The sequence below is a fragment of the Sapajus apella genome, unplaced genomic scaffold (genome assembly GCF_009761245.1).
Source record: "Sapajus apella isolate SASKATOON/1434 unplaced genomic scaffold, GSC_monkey_1.0 scaffold8, whole genome shotgun sequence".
Lineage (NCBI taxonomy): Eukaryota > Metazoa > Chordata > Mammalia > Primates > Cebidae > Sapajus > Sapajus apella.
The window spans coordinates 7,990,094-8,007,571 of record NW_022436948.1 but is presented as its reverse complement, the minus strand read 5'-3'; positions in this window follow the sequence as shown (position 1 = coordinate 8,007,571).

Sequence of the window (17,478 nt, the reverse complement as noted above, 5' to 3'; positions counted from 1 at the left end):
TGTATTTTACCTAAATTTTTTAAAAAGATGAATCAAATTTGTATACTGATCTGGTAGGGGAGGATAAGTGGACTTACAAAGAAAGAGAGAACGGGAGAGAGCGAAGAAAAAAGAGTGAGACAGAGAGAGAGAGAGAAGGAAGAGAGGAGGAATGAGAGAGACAGAGAGAGGGAGAGGATGAATGAGAGAGACAGAAGACAGAGAAGGAAGAGAGGACAAATGAGAGAGACAGAGAGAGAAAGTGAGAGAGAAGGAAGAGAGAGAGGATGAATGAGAGAGACAGAGACAGAGAGAAGGGAGAGAGAGAGGAGGAATGAGAGAGACAGAGAAGGGGAGAAAGGGAGATGAAAGGACAGAGAGGAGAGAGAGAGAAAAAAAGTACTTGGGGAGAGAGTATTTGAGGAGCATGTAGGAGATGGGACCCAGGACACACGCAGAGGAATCTGTCCATGGCATTCACTGTAGTAGGAAGGGAAACAGGGGAGGTCGATCTGTAGATTTGCCAGCGGGAGGAGATGGAAAAGAATAAAAATTCCTGGCAGCACACCAGCTCGGCCTTCCCACATTAATACTGCTGTAATAACGACTTGGGAGTAATAATCCAAAATTTGGATGTGGAGAAGGAGATGACACTGCATCACTTTGATCCAAATGGCATTTTTATGATTGCACTAAATATGTTTATGACGTTTATAAGAAGAAAGTCTAGAATGCTGAGCAAAAGGATGCCTTTGGGAAAGGACATGAACATTTTGCTGACAACCATACCCCCGTGCTTGCCTCTCTTCTCCCCCAGGCCTTTCACTCCTTCTGGCTCTTTTGTTGGGCTACACCTGCAAGGTTGACCAGCAGCTCCACATCAGAGGACTCAGCTTTTGGAGGCGTTACCCCTTGAACGGTAATGGGGTCTTTTTGAGTCAAATCACTTGTCTTCCCAAGTGAACTTGTAAGCAGAGATACTCATTATTGAGCTGATATGATAGTGTTAATGGAGACGGCTCAGATTCTAGAAGTATTCCTGGAACAGGCTAACTGGACCATCTGAAATGATTCATATCATGTGTGGTCTTCAGGAGTCCCCAAGGAGAAAGAAAATAATTTTTATGCTAGTAACTTTTATCTCAGTCTTTTAAAACTGTATGTTGTAATGTATAAAAAATTAATACAATAATATGTGCATATAAGTTATGTCTAAATATACAATTGTACAGTGGTGTGATCACAACCTTCATCCTGAAGGAAGAATGTGGTCTCACAAGCCTGCACACACACACACACACACACGCACACGCACACACGCACATGCACACACGCACACACGACCATGCATGGCAGTTGTGAGACAGTAAAGCAATGGATTTTCATTGACATTCCTGTTGGTGGCTGTCCTTTCCAAAGTCTCTCCTGGTGAGTTTGGAACACAGATCACTTGGCACAGAGAATGGAAGACACCCATGCACCTTCTGAGCTGAGTCGTGAGGGGCTGTCTTTTGGAGGAACGTTTGCATCTCTGCAGTGTTTGCACCAAAAGGATGACCCTGCAATAGTCACACTATATATTAACTGGCATATAGAATGTTATATGTATACCTGCCATGCGCCTTTCTGCAGTGACTAACGGGCCTAGAGTGCTGGCCTCTCTGCAGGAGCTGCTCGAGGCAGGTGAGCGTGACTGTGTTCCTCAGAAGGACACCACCTATTCTTAGGGTCCTGATTCTTTCTGGTCCTCAGCAAGGCCATTTGTGAAATGAGGCAATCAATATCCCACCCACCCGAACCCCGTGATTTCTTAGTGTAAATAGCTAATGCCCATTGTGTGTTTACTCAGTGTCAGGTGCAACTCTGCATTAGTGCGCTAATGCAGAGAAACATATATTAAAGATAAAGAAACCGGCCCACGTGGTCAGAATTTGCTCACAGCTACGGCGTGGCAGACTGAAATTTGCTTTCATCTAGCCTGTCTCCAAAGCCCGCAGTCTGAAGCATGGTGGTTTTTGCCTCGTGCACTCTCAGCTGCTTGCAGCTGCAGGCACAATGACTCCAGATTTACAAAGGCCCACAAGTTTAGACATCCACATTTACATAATGACTTAAGGATTTGCAGATGTCTGGGAAAAAATTATCCTGCTCACTTGGATTATGGGAACTGTGTCTCAACTTTCATTTTGCATGTGTGCACAATATTCTCAGGTAATCTCTGCAAAATAATATCTTGTCATATAGTTAAAGATTATAAACGTGGTCCTTTTATCTTTGTTTTTGCCCTAATGGCCAAAGGATGGAGGTAGTGAGTGAATGTATTTACTCCTTTTATCTGCACTAGGAGTGTTTGGTTGGATGTATTTCCACGTAGCAATACGAAGCCAAATAAGATATTTACAGTTTTTTCTAAGATAAGATACATGTTTCACCTCATTTGCAATTGAGTTAGCTTAAAATAAAGTGCATTTATTTGACTAGATGGTTTATGCCAGTTGCCCCGCTGTGTTTTTTCCTTCTGTTGGATTGTAGTCTAGGTACTAAGCCAGTACAAAGACAGAAATGAAGATTTACAACGTTTTCAAAGATTATATGGGCCCTTGGATGTGACATTTTAAATAGGAGCCTACTTGAGGTCAAAAGCTTTCAAATCAACTGATAAGTACTTAACAGAGTCCTTCCTTCATGACAAGGATGAAACACGGAGTGGATTACATAAGGTGAATCTGGACAGGCGGGGCCTGAGGTCACCTCTGATCCCGGCAATAGTGTTTTGCGTGGAGACCTCTACTGCCCTCTTGGCCCCTCTGTTTGACCTGGCCGTGGTCCGTTTGCAGTCACTCTCATAGCATGTCATACATTCCTACACATTCTCTTTTTCTGTGCTCAACTCAGGCGCACCCTGCCTGGTACCCCTGACAGCTTTTGGGAGAAGAAAACTCCAGCCCTTCTCTATGGATCATGTCTTCAGGGTGTACGGGTCCAAATATTGCTTTATTTATAAAACGGGTAGCTAGAAAGCTGTCCCACCGAGACTAAAAGGAATGGAGTAAATCGTCCTCCCTTCATTCGGCCGTGGCTTCTGACCATTAGATAGCTGTTTGCATACCTGTGTGCACACCTGTTGTCATTCTGTTTGGACAGATGACTAACATATATTGCAGGTTCTTCAGAGGATGCACAGTTAATCAAATCATAATGACCTGAATAATATAATCTGAAGAATTAAAAGCAGGGCTTCTGGTATTTGTTCTAAATGCATTTATATAAATATCTGATTGTTCTTTCCAAGTTATATTTGGTAGGGGCAAGTTGGCAGTCCCCATCACTCTCTAGAAAGGGTTTATGAGCAGCTACCTGGCTGTGTGATGGAGGTACTAGGGGAATTGTCTGGAAGCTGGGTATGCATATAGCAAGCACGTTGGTTTCGGGGCAGAATAGGGAGTTAGGGTGACCAAGGGTTAAGGCATAAGCAAAAGAACAGCAGGTGCTGCCAGTTCTGGGGAAGATTAGGCCATGCAGGCCACACCCCACTCCCGAGATAACAAGACGGAAGTCTCCACTTCAGCCTCTGATTGGCTGTGAGCCAGGTCTCCACGTCAGTCTCTGATTGGTCGTGGGCCAATCCTTCCTAGGGTGTAACCAATTGGAGGCCTCTGAAGGGCACCTGGGGTGTTACCAAGTTCTTCTAGCTTTATAAAAACCCTGTTTGGGGGTCTCTTGAGCTGCCTTCTCGGCCCGTTCACACCCTGTGGAGTGTACTTTTGCCTCAATAAATCTGTGCTTTTGTTACTCTGTTCTCCGCTGCTTGTCTTTCATTGCGTCGTTCTTTGTTGCTTTGTGCATTTTGTTCAATTCTTTGTTCAACACGCCAAGAAGCTGGACAACTCACAGTCAAGACCTTCTGTCCTGTAGCAGGTTTGCTTAGACGGTATGCTTATGCCTGTTTGGGGGCTTGGAGAAATATCCACTGAAGCCGCCTTTTGGGTTATGTCTTGATGAGGGTAGGGGGAGGGAATTCCTCTTAGAGAGTTTGATATAGGACAAATAAAAAAAAAAAAACTATCAAAAAAAAAAAAAAGGGTTTTTTTTTGAGACAGGGTCTCACTCTCACCCAGGCTGGAGCGCAGTGGTGTGATCAGGGCTCATTGCAGCCTCAACCTCCTAGACTCAAGCAATCCTCTCTCCTCAGCCTCCTGATTAGCTGGGACTACAGGTGTGTACCACCATGGCCATCTAACCTTTTGTATTTTTGGTAGAGACAAGGTTTCACTATGTTGCCCAGGCTGGTCTCACTTGAACTCCTGGGCTCAAGTGATCCACCTACCTTGGTCTGCCAAAGTGCTGAGAGGGAGTGAGCCATCACACTCAGCTACTGTAACTTTTAGAAGTGTAGTGTCAAGGTTGACAGCATCGGTTTGGGACATCGAGCAATGGAACTGTATATATATGCAAAGGTAGGCAGGTACTTAACTAACCTGGAACAGGACTGAAACAGGGGTTTGATTTTCTGCTTTTACGTGGTGGGCCAGGGAGTTTGGAGGCTCAGCAATGAAGAGAACTGGGGGCTGAATCTATGCAAGGAAAATGAGAACTATAAATGCTACCTGCTGCCCTGGTTATGTTGGGTAACAAAGCCCCTCAAATCCACTAACTTATAATAACACTTGTTTATGCTGCTCACATTCTGTGGCCAGGCAGTTCTTCTGCTCCACGTGTCACTGATGGGGTTACTCACTGGTATTCAACTGACACCTGGGCTTGGCTTGGGGCACAAAGAGGCTTTACTCACTTGCTGGGAGGCTGGGCTTGGATTAGCCTCTCTCCCTCTCTGTGGGTGTTGGGTCTTTTCTATAGATCAGTCAAATGCCTCAGAGGAAAGCTTAGGCTCCACAGGCAAGTGCTCCAAGAGGCAGGAAGCGAAAGCTGCCAGCCCAGGTGGAAACTGGTACAGCATCACTCCCGCTGTATTCTATTGGTCAAAGCAGTCCTGGGCCACCCACACTCAAGGCGAGGGGGCAGAGGCCCATCCCTCCATGGGAAGAAAGTCAGAGACTTGGTGGCCATCTTTAACCTGCCCACCTGCCCTTCCATGTGCAGGTGGCTTTTGTTCTGTACTTTGTTTTAGTCTGTGCTTTTCTTCCCCCAGCACATAGTGACAGTGAGCAAAGGCAGACAAGGAGGCTGTGTTTCTTCCTGGGAAGCAGTGATGGAGAGGAGTCCTAGTCTCAGCGAGGTAGAGAACTTATGGGAGCAGAGACTGGGGGAGAGGTGATTGAATGACTCTAAGATACCTGAATGATCCTCAGAAGGATGTGGAAGAGCTCTGAGTTTTCCACAATATGTGAGAGCGGGTATTGACTTGTGATGGGGCTACACCCCAGTAAACCCATTGTAAGTAGAAAATTCCATAAGTCAAAAATACATTTAATACCTGAATAAACCCACAGTAAAATAAAAAAGCTGTTATGTCAAAATATCGCAAGTCGGTGACTGTCTGTATTTGCTTAGTAATGGATAGCGTGATGCTAGGGAACACCTGGTTCCTATAGCAGAGAGTGCGGTAAGAATAATAATCACTTATTTTTCCTGCTTCTTCCCCAACAGACGGTAAACTTTACAAAAATAGGATTTCGTCTGTCCCGTCCTATTCCCTGCCATGTCCCAAGCCCCCAGCAAGTGTTCAATTAACCCTTTGTGAAATACATACGAAACCGAAAATGCATTGCTTCCTGTGTGCTATTCACTCTGTTGGTATTTTACCTGTATTACTACATTTAATGTCATGACAATCCTATGCTGCTATTATCCCCATTTGACAAATAAAGAGAACAAGGCTTAGAGATAATAATTTAGGACACAGGCCATAGATGAAGTTTGAATCCAGGGATGTCCAACTCTGAGCTATCCACCAGTAGGCATTCTGGCTCTCCATCATGAGTATTATTCTTACAATGTACACAGAGCTGGATCCATTCTTAAGGCAATTATAGTTTATTTAATTGGGGAAATGAAGTGGGGAAGATGTGAGATGGTAAGAATATAAGTAAATAAGGACTGAAATATATCACCAGACCATGCAGTAGAACAAATGTCCAAAACGGATCTTGATAATAAGTTCCATGAATCCAAATGACCCAGAAATGTAAGGACAGCAGAGACCTGAGGAAGCTTCATGGAGAAGTTGAGACTCATAAGATGGCAAAGATGGAAGGGACGGTGTAGAGGGTAGGGCTGGGGGTACCTGCCATCGTGTGGAGGAAGAGGGCAGGGGCAGGAGAGAGGCATGGGGCATGAAAAATACAAGGCACATTGGAGGAATGTGAGCAGACCCCAGGGCAGGTCCTCGCTAGACTAAAAACTGTTCCACAGATAACACCCCATGAGAGGTAAAACTCTAGGAAATGGAAAGGTGAGGATTGTAAAAGGACTGACTCCAGCTGACTGTAAGTAATCATAGATTGTGTATCTTTAAATGTGCATACTGTAAAATCCATTCTTTTTTGTGTATAGATCTATGAGTTTTGACAAATGCATGGACTTACAAGCCACCATTAAAATCACAATGCTGAACAATCCCAATATTTCCAAACAACTTCATTGTACTGCCCTTCATGATAGACCTGCTGGAAGAAAGGAAAGCCTGGATTAGGGAGTGGCAGTGGACGTTGTGGTTGCGAGGACCTAGGGACCAGGCAGATACCCCACCAGACAGTGGGCACCCTCTAAACTGAACTGTCTTTCACTGACTCTTCACCATGAACCACAGTCCCATAATTTTGGTTTTTACGATTTTCAAAATTTTTTGTTTTTCAAACCAAGTGTTCAAACTCTATCATAGTTTCAGATTAGTAGTCTATGTTTTTCTTATGGCTCCATTGATTAAATAATTTCAGTGGCATATATTTATCTCAAAGTAGTGGGGATAAAAAACAAGTTGAGAACAAGAAGCTAATGTCATCAAGACACAAGAAAGTAAAATAGGAAGGAAGAAAAAGGAAAGGTCTGGATCTTCAGAGACAAGGGAGAGGTATGGCAAGGCAGAAGACCCTAAGAGTTCAATATCAAGAGAGGTAATACCTCTACTCTTATGGAAAATATTCCCAGGGATTCAAGGTTGATCGGTTCTGTGTCCATAATTTGCTTGGACTTGCAAGAGAACCCCAACTTTAATGGAAAAAGAAAACAGGTAAAAATATCCTCTGCTCAAGCCTAGTGACTTTTCTTATCTCAAATAAAGGAAATAACTCAATAATGTTGCTGGACTTTCTTTTTCCTCTTCTAAGAAATTTCAAGTTGTTGGCTACCCAAGAGCAGCATTCTAGACTTCTTCCTCTCGTCCCACTGGGCAGAAGCATAGGCTGATATTTTCCTTCTTCAGTATAATAATTTCATTTTAAGGACAGTCAGGTCCTCTAAATGTGATATTATTTTGGTTTAGCCTTTAAACGGAATAAGCCATCCAAACACTGATAAAAGCAATGTGTCTGAGCTTCCCATATTTACTTGGCACCCAGTAACATTTAGCTCTTATCTACTGAGAATATGACAGTGGCAACAGTAGGAAACTTAAGTCAGAGTCTGCAGGTTCTTATTTAATATCTATAGACACTAAAATATTTGCATCTGGATTTAAACAGAATTACACTGAGAATATGTAATTCCAACAGTTGGAGGAAATGGCTCCTGTGATCAGTACAGTTTGCCACAGTTTTAGACACGTGGGTGACAGTGACTGACTTTCATATTTCTGTCCTTGGCAGCATGACTTCACACGACTGAGTTCAGTCGCTCTCAGAGGGGATTGCAGCCTGCAGTCCGGGTCTTAGAGCTTCTGAATGCAGCAGAGAACCAGTTTGCTGAGCCACTATCATTATTAACAAAGCGATGGGGATTTTAAAAATCAGAGAGTTCTGGCAGCATATTAAATATGGAATGATAAGGGCCAGGCCTTTGGAGGGTTGAAGAAAACCGTTTTCCCAACAAACTCACATCCTGTGAGCTGCATTTCTCACCGTATCCTCAGCTCTGTGTGCTATTCATATGAAATCAAGCAGGGACATCTGATTGTGCTCTGCTTTTTCTCTTGGAATGCTCCTCCCCTCCTCCTCACCCATAGAAATTTGATTCACTTGTCATAACTGAACTCAAATCCTGCCTCCTCCACCAAGCCACCCTCTCTGAGACTTCATTTCCCAACTGCAGTCGGAATGAGTCCTTTCCTACTTGAGACTTTTATTATATGGCCCTTTGTCCCTAACACTGTGTTTCCGAGCAATGCACACATGGGTTTACATGCCTGTCCTCTACCGCGTGCCAGACTATCACCTTCTCTGATTAGCGGGGGTGGGGTCTCTGCATTAGCACGTTGCACGTCCTTATGCAGTCAGGTTTTGGGGAGCTGAATCTGTTCATGCACACTTGGCCCTTGTGCTGTGCTCAAAGCTGCTCCAAAGACACGGGGCTGCCTCCTCTCTGTGGATGTTCCTGGCTGGGGCAGCCTCTTTTCCACACATCAGCCTGCAGCATGATGTGCAGTCTTAACAGAGTGGCAAGAGTAAATGTAATGTTTCTTACTCAGCAACTGTAGAATGTGCACATCTGCAAGTGGAGTGTGTGCATGTGACAGTGTGTGCATTTGTGTGATTGTGTGTGTGTATGAGAGAGAGAGAAACTGCTCATCTGACTGTCACGGACTGTATCAGATATAACTGTCTATGTCACATAACCACATATTAGACTTAAATGTTACTGTTTCAAGTTTTTAACATTAAAAAATTCATTTCGATTTTCCTTTTGTTCTTGTCCTCTGATGTCACCTTCCTTCCCACAACACACACTGCTGCTATTGATTTGTTCATATCATGGGTTCCTGACCCACAATCAGAAAGTGGAAGTCACAGTAGAAACACAACACTTTCATTCTGAGTGCCCATGGTGAGCTGTTGCCTATTTTCGGGAGGTAGATATTCACGCTGGAATACTGCTTTGAAGACTATGTGCCTTGAGTTCAGAAAATACATTTGATTTAACAACCCCCTCCCCCCAGCCTTTTGTTTTGCAGAGAATGAAGACTCAGTCATATCTCAGGAAGTCTTAGACCCGAACATGACAAAGGCTTCCCTGCTTCGTGTCATCATCAGTCAGGATGCTGTCTCCCTTTATCTTTTGTCCTATGTGCTGGGAGGACATGGTCCAGGGTGAAATGAAAAACGAAGAGAAATGTATAACTTTATTTGCATGTTTGTAATCATCCTTTAACAGCAAGAATAATACATGGTATTATAATAGACAAATTTACTCTCTTGAGCTTCCTCCATCTAGAGAAGTCTACGGACTATTTTGATTACCCTTGTTAAGATTTTTCACTAGCTCAAGCAGCATCTCTCAAAGTGTCAACTGTTCACCTTTAACTCCAGTTCATGCTGCTTTTTCTGGCTGTGCTGCTAGACCGAATGCATCGCTAACACCTGCGCAGGGGACACAGCAGATTTTAGCGATGCTTCCATGGTCTGCAATGGGAGGGAGCACTTCCCATGTGTCCCAAATGAAAACAAGCAGAACTTCATGTATAAGCATAGATGCAAGTACATACACTTAGAAGAATATGCCGATGTACACATGCCTCCAGGGCAGCTGCTTTCGGGACAGAAAGGGAAAGACTTGGATTGTGTGTCTCTACATGAGCTCAAATGAGAAAGGGGTTCCCTCACCAAATATTCAACTCATTGATGTTTGTTGCTAATTCTGAGCTGGAGGCTAATGAAAAAATCAAACACTGGCTCCTTCATCCCAGATTTGTAAACTTTACTACTGATAGGCCCTCTAAGAATAGGCCTTGAACCTTTCTGTCTTCTAACTTATAACCCATCTTCTAATGTTCAAGTGATTCTGCTCTGTTCGAGAATCCACCCCGTCATGTTTGGGAGACTTTGGCAAACCCAATGAGAGACGAGGACAAACAGAATCAACAGAGGAGGAGGTGCTGACCAGGTTCTGACCCAGGAGCATGTCTTGAGAAGAAACTAAGCCCTTCCTCAATACCTCCCCTCCAAGCTTGCACTGCTCCTTGACTCAGATCACAAATCCTGGGAAATCTGAAATCTGTTGCCCAACCTCAGCGTCATTTCCTAGTTCTGTTTTTGGAGTAGAGCAAAAGGACTCAGAAGATCAATATGGCTTGTTCCTGCTCTTTTCCTTCTAGTCAACGTTCCTACAGTATCATCAATGACCCTCACTCCACCCCCAGCACACATACAGACACCACTACACCCCCCAACTTAGGCAGTTTCTAAGACTTTGCGGAAATCCCTGGGAGTTCCTCTTAACACAAAATGCCTTCGGCTGCACGAGCCCGGGAGAAGATGCTGAGCCGAGGTCTAGGCTCATTCCCCACCTCCTTCCCCACCTCCCTGCAGACACCCCCTACCAGCCAAGCAGCCTGTTCCCACTGATGCCTGCCCCACCTGACTGGGGAAGGAGACTGAGTTTGTCAGGGCCAAGGCCATAAGCACCCAACACTCAGCAACCACAAAAGCCACTGGGTTTTGTGTTGACCCCTCTAAGATTAGGCCTTGAACCTCCTTCATGCACCCCTTCCCAACAGACAATTGTACTTCTCTCTGAAAGTTTTAATTAAATGACTCCTGCACAAGATGTCTGATTTCGTGAGACACAGTAGCAAGTTGCATTGAATCAACAGTTCCATTGTTTGAAACATAAGGGCTACAAATAGGAGGCAGGGACTGACAGCAAGTTCAGTGTGTCTGCCTGTGTGGTGATGGACATGAATGGTGTGGGCATTGAGCTGGTGAACAACAGAATCTCAAAAAGGGAAGAACGCATTTGCCCGTAACATTAATCAGTATCAGGCTGGCAGGAGAAAATCAAAGTGACTTCTGTGGAGAGAAGACATCTCACCCAGAGATCAAAAGCTTTCAGGTGTTAGAACATTTACAGTGAAAATTAATCCATTTCCTTTAACAACAACAACAAAAGCTTTTATGATGCTTTTTGACTTGCAGTAAAGTTGCAAAAATAGTACAGAGTTCCGAATCCCCCTAATTCAGCATATCCTAATGTTAGCATCTAACAAAACCATAGAATCAAGATCACAACTAAGAAATTAACATTGGTACAATCCTACTAACTAAACTGCAGACTTTATTCAGAGTTCTCCAGTGTTCCCACCAAGGTCCTTTTTCGAATCCAGAGCCAATCCAGGATATCACCCTGTATTTAATTGTCATATCTACTTGGCTTTGTCCATGTTTTTATTACTGGTTGTTTTTCCGCACTTTTTGGTTTTTTTGAGACAGAGTTCCTCTCTTTTTGCTCAGGCTGGAGTGCAACGGTGCAATCTCAGCTCATTGCAACCTCCGCCTCCCGGGGTCAAGTGATTCTCCTGCCTCAGTCTGCTGAGTACCTGGGACTACAGGCTCGCACCACCATGCCTGGCTAATTCTGTGTTTTTGGTAGAGATGGGTTTTCACCATATGGGCTAGGCTAGCCCTGAACTCCTGACCTCAGGTTATTCACCTGCCTCAGCCTCCCAAAGTGCTGTGATTACAGGTGTGAGCCATGGCACCTGGCTGTTTTCTGCATTCTTTCTACATTTATTAACTGCGATTTCTCTAGAAGGAAGCGTTATTCCTTCTCCCCAGGTATTTATTGGTTTCTTCCAAGGAGACGTGGCAATTAAATACAGGGTGATATCCTAGGTTGGATCTGTGATAGCTCCTTGGTGTTTCCTTGTCTTTCATGACCTTCACACTTTTGAAGAGCATTGGTTGGTTATTTCATAGAACACCATTCAATTTGTGTTTGTCTGATGTTTCTCATGATGAGATTGAGCTTGTGCATTTTGGGGCTGAATAACAGAGGGACTTCTCAGGGCATCAGGACAGACAGTACATGATGCCTATCTGTTTTACTATTGCTGGCATTAACTTCAATTACTAGGCTAAGGTGGTTTGTCAAAAGTCTCCACTGGAAAGTTACTAGTTTTCTTTTTGTGATTAAAAGACATTTATGTTAAAGGGGATCCTTTGAAGCTATAAAAATGACTGTTTTTTTTTTTTAATTTTGCCCATCAACTTTGGTATCCATATGTAGATTTTGACTGGAGAAATTTTTATTACTGGTTGTATTTTCTGCATTCTCTCCAAATTTATTAATTGCAATTTCTCTAGAAGGATGTGTTTTCCTTTTCCCCCATCTATTTATTTATTCATTTATTTATTTACATTAGTGTGGATTCAGCATTATTTATTGTATTCCTTGGATAAGAATGCAATAATGCAATACTATAACAATTTATTTTCCTGATCACATTGTTTCAGCTTTGCCCGCTGGGAGCTCTTACAGGCTGGCTTGTGCCTCCTGTTGCACGCCTCCATTCCTTTTGTTTGAACACTTCTTTACTTTCTGGTACCACAAATCCTCTACGTTCGTCTTATATATTCTTTGCCTCAGCCTTGGAATCAACCATCACTCTATAAGCCTTGTTTTCTTTTATTGCAGAATCGAATTTAGAACTAAGATCTGGAGATCTGGGCAATAGATGTGCTCATTGCTACTGGAATGTCATTGCTTCTAGGTCCTTTCAGCAGACAGAACTAGGAAATGCATGTAAGGTGTACCAACCCATATGAATACACACATCTATGTTTATTTCTGCATATATTTATCTGTGTATATGTTTTAAATAAATGCAAGTTTGAGTTGATACTTCTGACTCAAATTCAGCACCACATGATGTACTCTAGCCTTCTTCCTTGTTTGTAATATCTTTCCCTGACTGTGAGAACCAGACTTATAGCATCTACTGTACATTTCTTATTTTGCTAACTCATAACCCAGATATAAACAAATTTACCAAATAAAGTACAGCATGGAGTATAGTTCTTGTTGTTTTTAGCCTTTCAGTATCGAGTCAAAACAGGGCTTCCAAAGTTACTGAGGCAGCTCTTTTGTCCCCCAGCCTCCTTAGTGAGCCTGGGTGATTGATTAATTTCTGATACAGTGGAGTTCCTTTCTCATTGTCCATGTTTCTTCTCAAGTGCCCCTGCTTCCATCCAGCCAACATGCTGGTTGATTTTTAAAATTTAACTTACATATAGCAAAATTGTAATTCTGTACGTCAAATTTGTATGTCACTTTCTGTGATGTATGGTTTTATGCATTTTGACAAATTGATAGTCATCTATTTACTGCCACAGTTTCTTAGAGCACAATTCCATTCCTACTCCCCTAATTTCCTCATGATACCTTCTTGTAGTCAGTTCTCCCCACCGTCACTCAACTCATGGCAACCACTGATCTGTTTTCCATCTTATAGAGATGGAAGCTATAAACTTAGCCTCTTCCAGAATGTCATATAAATAGAATTATACAATATGTAGCCTTTAGGATGAACTTATTTCACATATTGAAATGAATTTAAGATTAATCTGTGCTGTTGTTTAAATTAACAATTTGTTTTTGTTTATTCCTGAGTAGTATTCCATGATATGAGTGTACCATAGTTTACTCATTTTTGTTTGAAGGTCACATGAGTTGTGTCCAGCTTTTGGCCACTCTGAAGAACGATTCTATATAGATTTACATACAGGTCTTTAGGTGAACATATATTTTCTTTTTCTTGGGTAAACAACTAGGAGTTGGATTGCTGAGTCATATGGTAGGTGCACATTGAACACTATAAGAAAATGCTTAACGGATTATCAAAGTGGTTGGCCATTTTTCTTTGAGCAAATAGCAACATATGAGAGTTCTATGTGCTCTGCATCCTTGCTAGCATATGGTATTGTCAAGATTTATTGGGCTTAGCCATTCTAATAGGCAGGCAGTGGTATTACCTTGTGGTGTTATTTACATTTCCCAAATGACTGATGATGTTAATCATTTTTCATATGCTTATACACCATCTTCATTGACATGTCTGTTTAGATTACTTGCCTATTTAAAAAATATTGGGTTGTTCATTTTCTTATTTTCGAGTTTTGAGAGTTAAGTATTCCAGACACATGTCCTTTGTCAGAAATGTGATTTGCAAATATTTTCTCCCAGTGTGTGGATTGCCTTATTAATTTTTTAAGTGTGTCCTTTTCAGAGCAAACATTTTTAACTTTTATAACGTCCAACTTACTATATTTTTCTTTCTTTGCTTTTTTTTTTTTTTTTTTTTTGACAGAGTCTTGCTCTGTTGCCCAGGCTGGAGTGCAATGGCACAATCTCGGCTTACTGCAGCCTCTGCCTCCTGGGTTCAAGAGATTCTCTTACCTCAGCCTCCCGAGGAGCTGGGATTACAGGAGTCTGCCACCACGCCTCAGTAGTTTTTGTGCTTTTAGTAGAGACAGGATTTCACCATGTTGGTTAGGCTGGTCTCGAACTCCTGACCTCAAATGATCCATCCTCCTCAGCCTCCCAAAGTGCTAGGATTACAGGTGTGAGCCACTGTACCCAGCCATTATTTTTTCTTTTATAAATTGTGCTTTGGTATTATATTGAAATACTTTTTGTCTAACCAAAGGTCATTAGAATTTGCTTCTATGTTCTCTTCTATAAGTTTTACAGTTCTATAATTTAAATAAGTCTATTATCAACTTTGAGTTACTTTTTTGTATAAAATGTGAAGCATAGTTCAATATTCTTTTTTTAGATGTGAATGAAATATTCATATGAATATGATTTTTTTCATAATTCCAGCACCATTTGTTGAAAAGACTATTCTCTCTACGTTGAATTAATTTTGTACCTTTGTCCAAAATTAATTGGCTATTCTTATGTGGATCCATTTCTGTTTCATTGATATGTATGTCTGGTCTTTTAAAAGTATTATATTATCTTAATTATTGTAGAGTCATAATAAATCTTGAAATTGGGTGCTATGGGTCTTCCAACTTTGCTCTTCTTTTTCAAAATTGTTTTGGCTATTCTAGATTGTGTGCTTTTCCATATATATTTAGAATGAGTTTTTCAGTAGCTACCAAAAAAGCTTTCTTGGATTTTGATTGGAACTGCATTGAACCAATAGATCAAATTAAGGAAGATTGACATCTTAATAATATTAAGTGTTCTAATTTTGACCATGGCATATCTCTCAATTTACTTAGATCTTGTTTAATTTATCAGAATTTTTATAGTTGTTAGCATGCAGATGCTGTACGTTAAAAAAAAAAAGATTTATACCTAAGTATTTCACTTTGGGTATCACTGTAAATTATTTTTCAAAGTTGATTTCCAGTGGTTCATTTCTAGTGTATATAAATTAATATTTGTATGTTGACCCTGTATCCTGTGACTTATATGAATTTGCTTACTAAATCTAGGAGCTTTCTTTTTTTCCCTAGATTCTTTTTTGGATTTTCTATGTAGAGAATAATATCTATAACTAGAGACAGTTTTATGTCTTCTTTTCTAGTTTGTATGCTTTTTTCCCCCGCCATATTGCACAGACTAGGAACCCAGATTGATGCTGGGTACAGGGAGTGAGAGAACCCCCTTGACTTGTTGAAGATCTCAGGGGAAAAGACAGGAAGTCTTTCACTATTAAGTATAATTATAATTAATTATTTCAATATCCTTTATTGGTTAAAGGCAAGTTCCTAGGTGAGAACAAGATTTTTTCAAGTATAGATCTTGACTTTTGTCAAATGCTTTTTCTGTATCTATTGAATGGAACACACACACACACACACACACACACACATACATTTCCTTTTTAGTCTGTTAATATGTTAATTGCATTGGCTGCTTTTTGAACATTAAATCAGTCTGGTAGTTCTTGGAGTAAACCCCACCTGGACATGACGTATTATATTTTTAATATATATTGTTCGCTGGAGAAAACTATTGGTAGAATGAATTTACTCTTGGCAGTAAAGACCCCTATGTTCTCTAAAATCCAAAGACTGGGGCCAGAGTACTGCTGGAAGTTAATCTTCCCCACCCTGGGAGCCACACAGAGCAGGGTAACTGGAAGCCAAGGGCTCGGGAGGAGAGAAAGGCAGGGTGCTGCTGCTGCATCCCGTTCCTGCCTGGCTTGGACATGTCTGGAACTGACCTCACGCTTTCACTGCAGTGGACAGGATTCTAAAGCTGTCTTGCTAAGATGTCGTCCCCTGGTTATGGAATCAAGCACTGATCCGGATATTGCTGTGAAGGAACTTTGCAACTCGAATTAAGGAGGCTACTCAGCTGACCTGAAAATACGGCGATTACCTTGGGTTACTGGGTAGGCACAGTGTAATCACATGAGCCCTTAAAAGCAGAAGAGAAAGCCAGAGAGATGCAGCAGAAGGGCAGGCTGGCGAGACTGGAAACATGAGAAGAACTTTGTCTGCCACTGCTGGCTTTGAAGATGAGGATGGAGGAAGGGGCCACCGAGGAATGTGAGTGGCCTCTAGGAGCTGAGAATGGCACCTGCAAGGAAGCAAGCATGGGTACCATTGGTCCCGAGGGAATGGGACTTCAGCTTTACAACCACATGGAACTTAACTCTGCCAGCACCCGGAACGAGCCTGGAAGCAGATTTATTCCACAAACCTCCAGAAAGGAACACAGTGCCCTCCTGACACCTCGATTTCAGCCTGTGAGACCCAGAGCAGAGAACAACCTGAACCCCGCTTTGTGTGGACTTCTGACCTACAAAACTGTGAGATAATAGATGGGCGCTCTTTTAAGAGGCTACACTTGTGGCAAGTTGTTAAGGCAGCAATAAAAAACGAATGCTTTTGCTTAGCGAACATATACCAAAAACCTCCTATGTGTCAGGGGCTGCAGGGGCTGAAGATATGGAGACTAGAAAGACGACCTCTTTCTCTAAGGAGCACGCCAACCAGAGGGAGAATCTAGCTGAACAAAACATGGAGGTATTTTGTATATGTGCTGTAAAAGTAACGCTTATCTTGGTTGCAAAGAATAAAAAGCAATTCTGGCTAACTTTAAATAAAAAAAGAAAAAAGAGAGAGACTATGTACTTTTAATTTTGAGAGCAAAGATACTGGAAGATTCTAGTAAATGAAGGAAACTTTAAAACATGTCAGATTTAGGGAAGGGAGGACCAGTATATTCCCAGGATATAGACGTTTGTAGACTCTCTGCTGTTACTATAGCTCTGATCCCACAATTCTTGATCTTCATTTATCCTTTCCAAATTTCACATTATAAGGGGGGAAAGACAAGGTTTAGCTTGGTCCTCTTCAAGAATGGCATCAATCTATTCATGAAGGATCCACCCCTCCCCAGCTCAGACACCTCCCATTAGGCCTCCCTTTAAAGACTATGAATCAAATTTCAAATGAGGTTTGCAGGGGACAAATATCCAAACTGTAGCAAGGGTAACCTGCTTTGCTTAAAGTCCATTAAAAAAAAATCTTCACAGCAACATTTACCCCGGTGTTTGATCAAATTTCTGGGTACTGTGGACTAGCCAAGTTGACCTATAAAACTGAGCATCACATCTTGTGGTACACATAACCCATGGGGTCTAGCTCT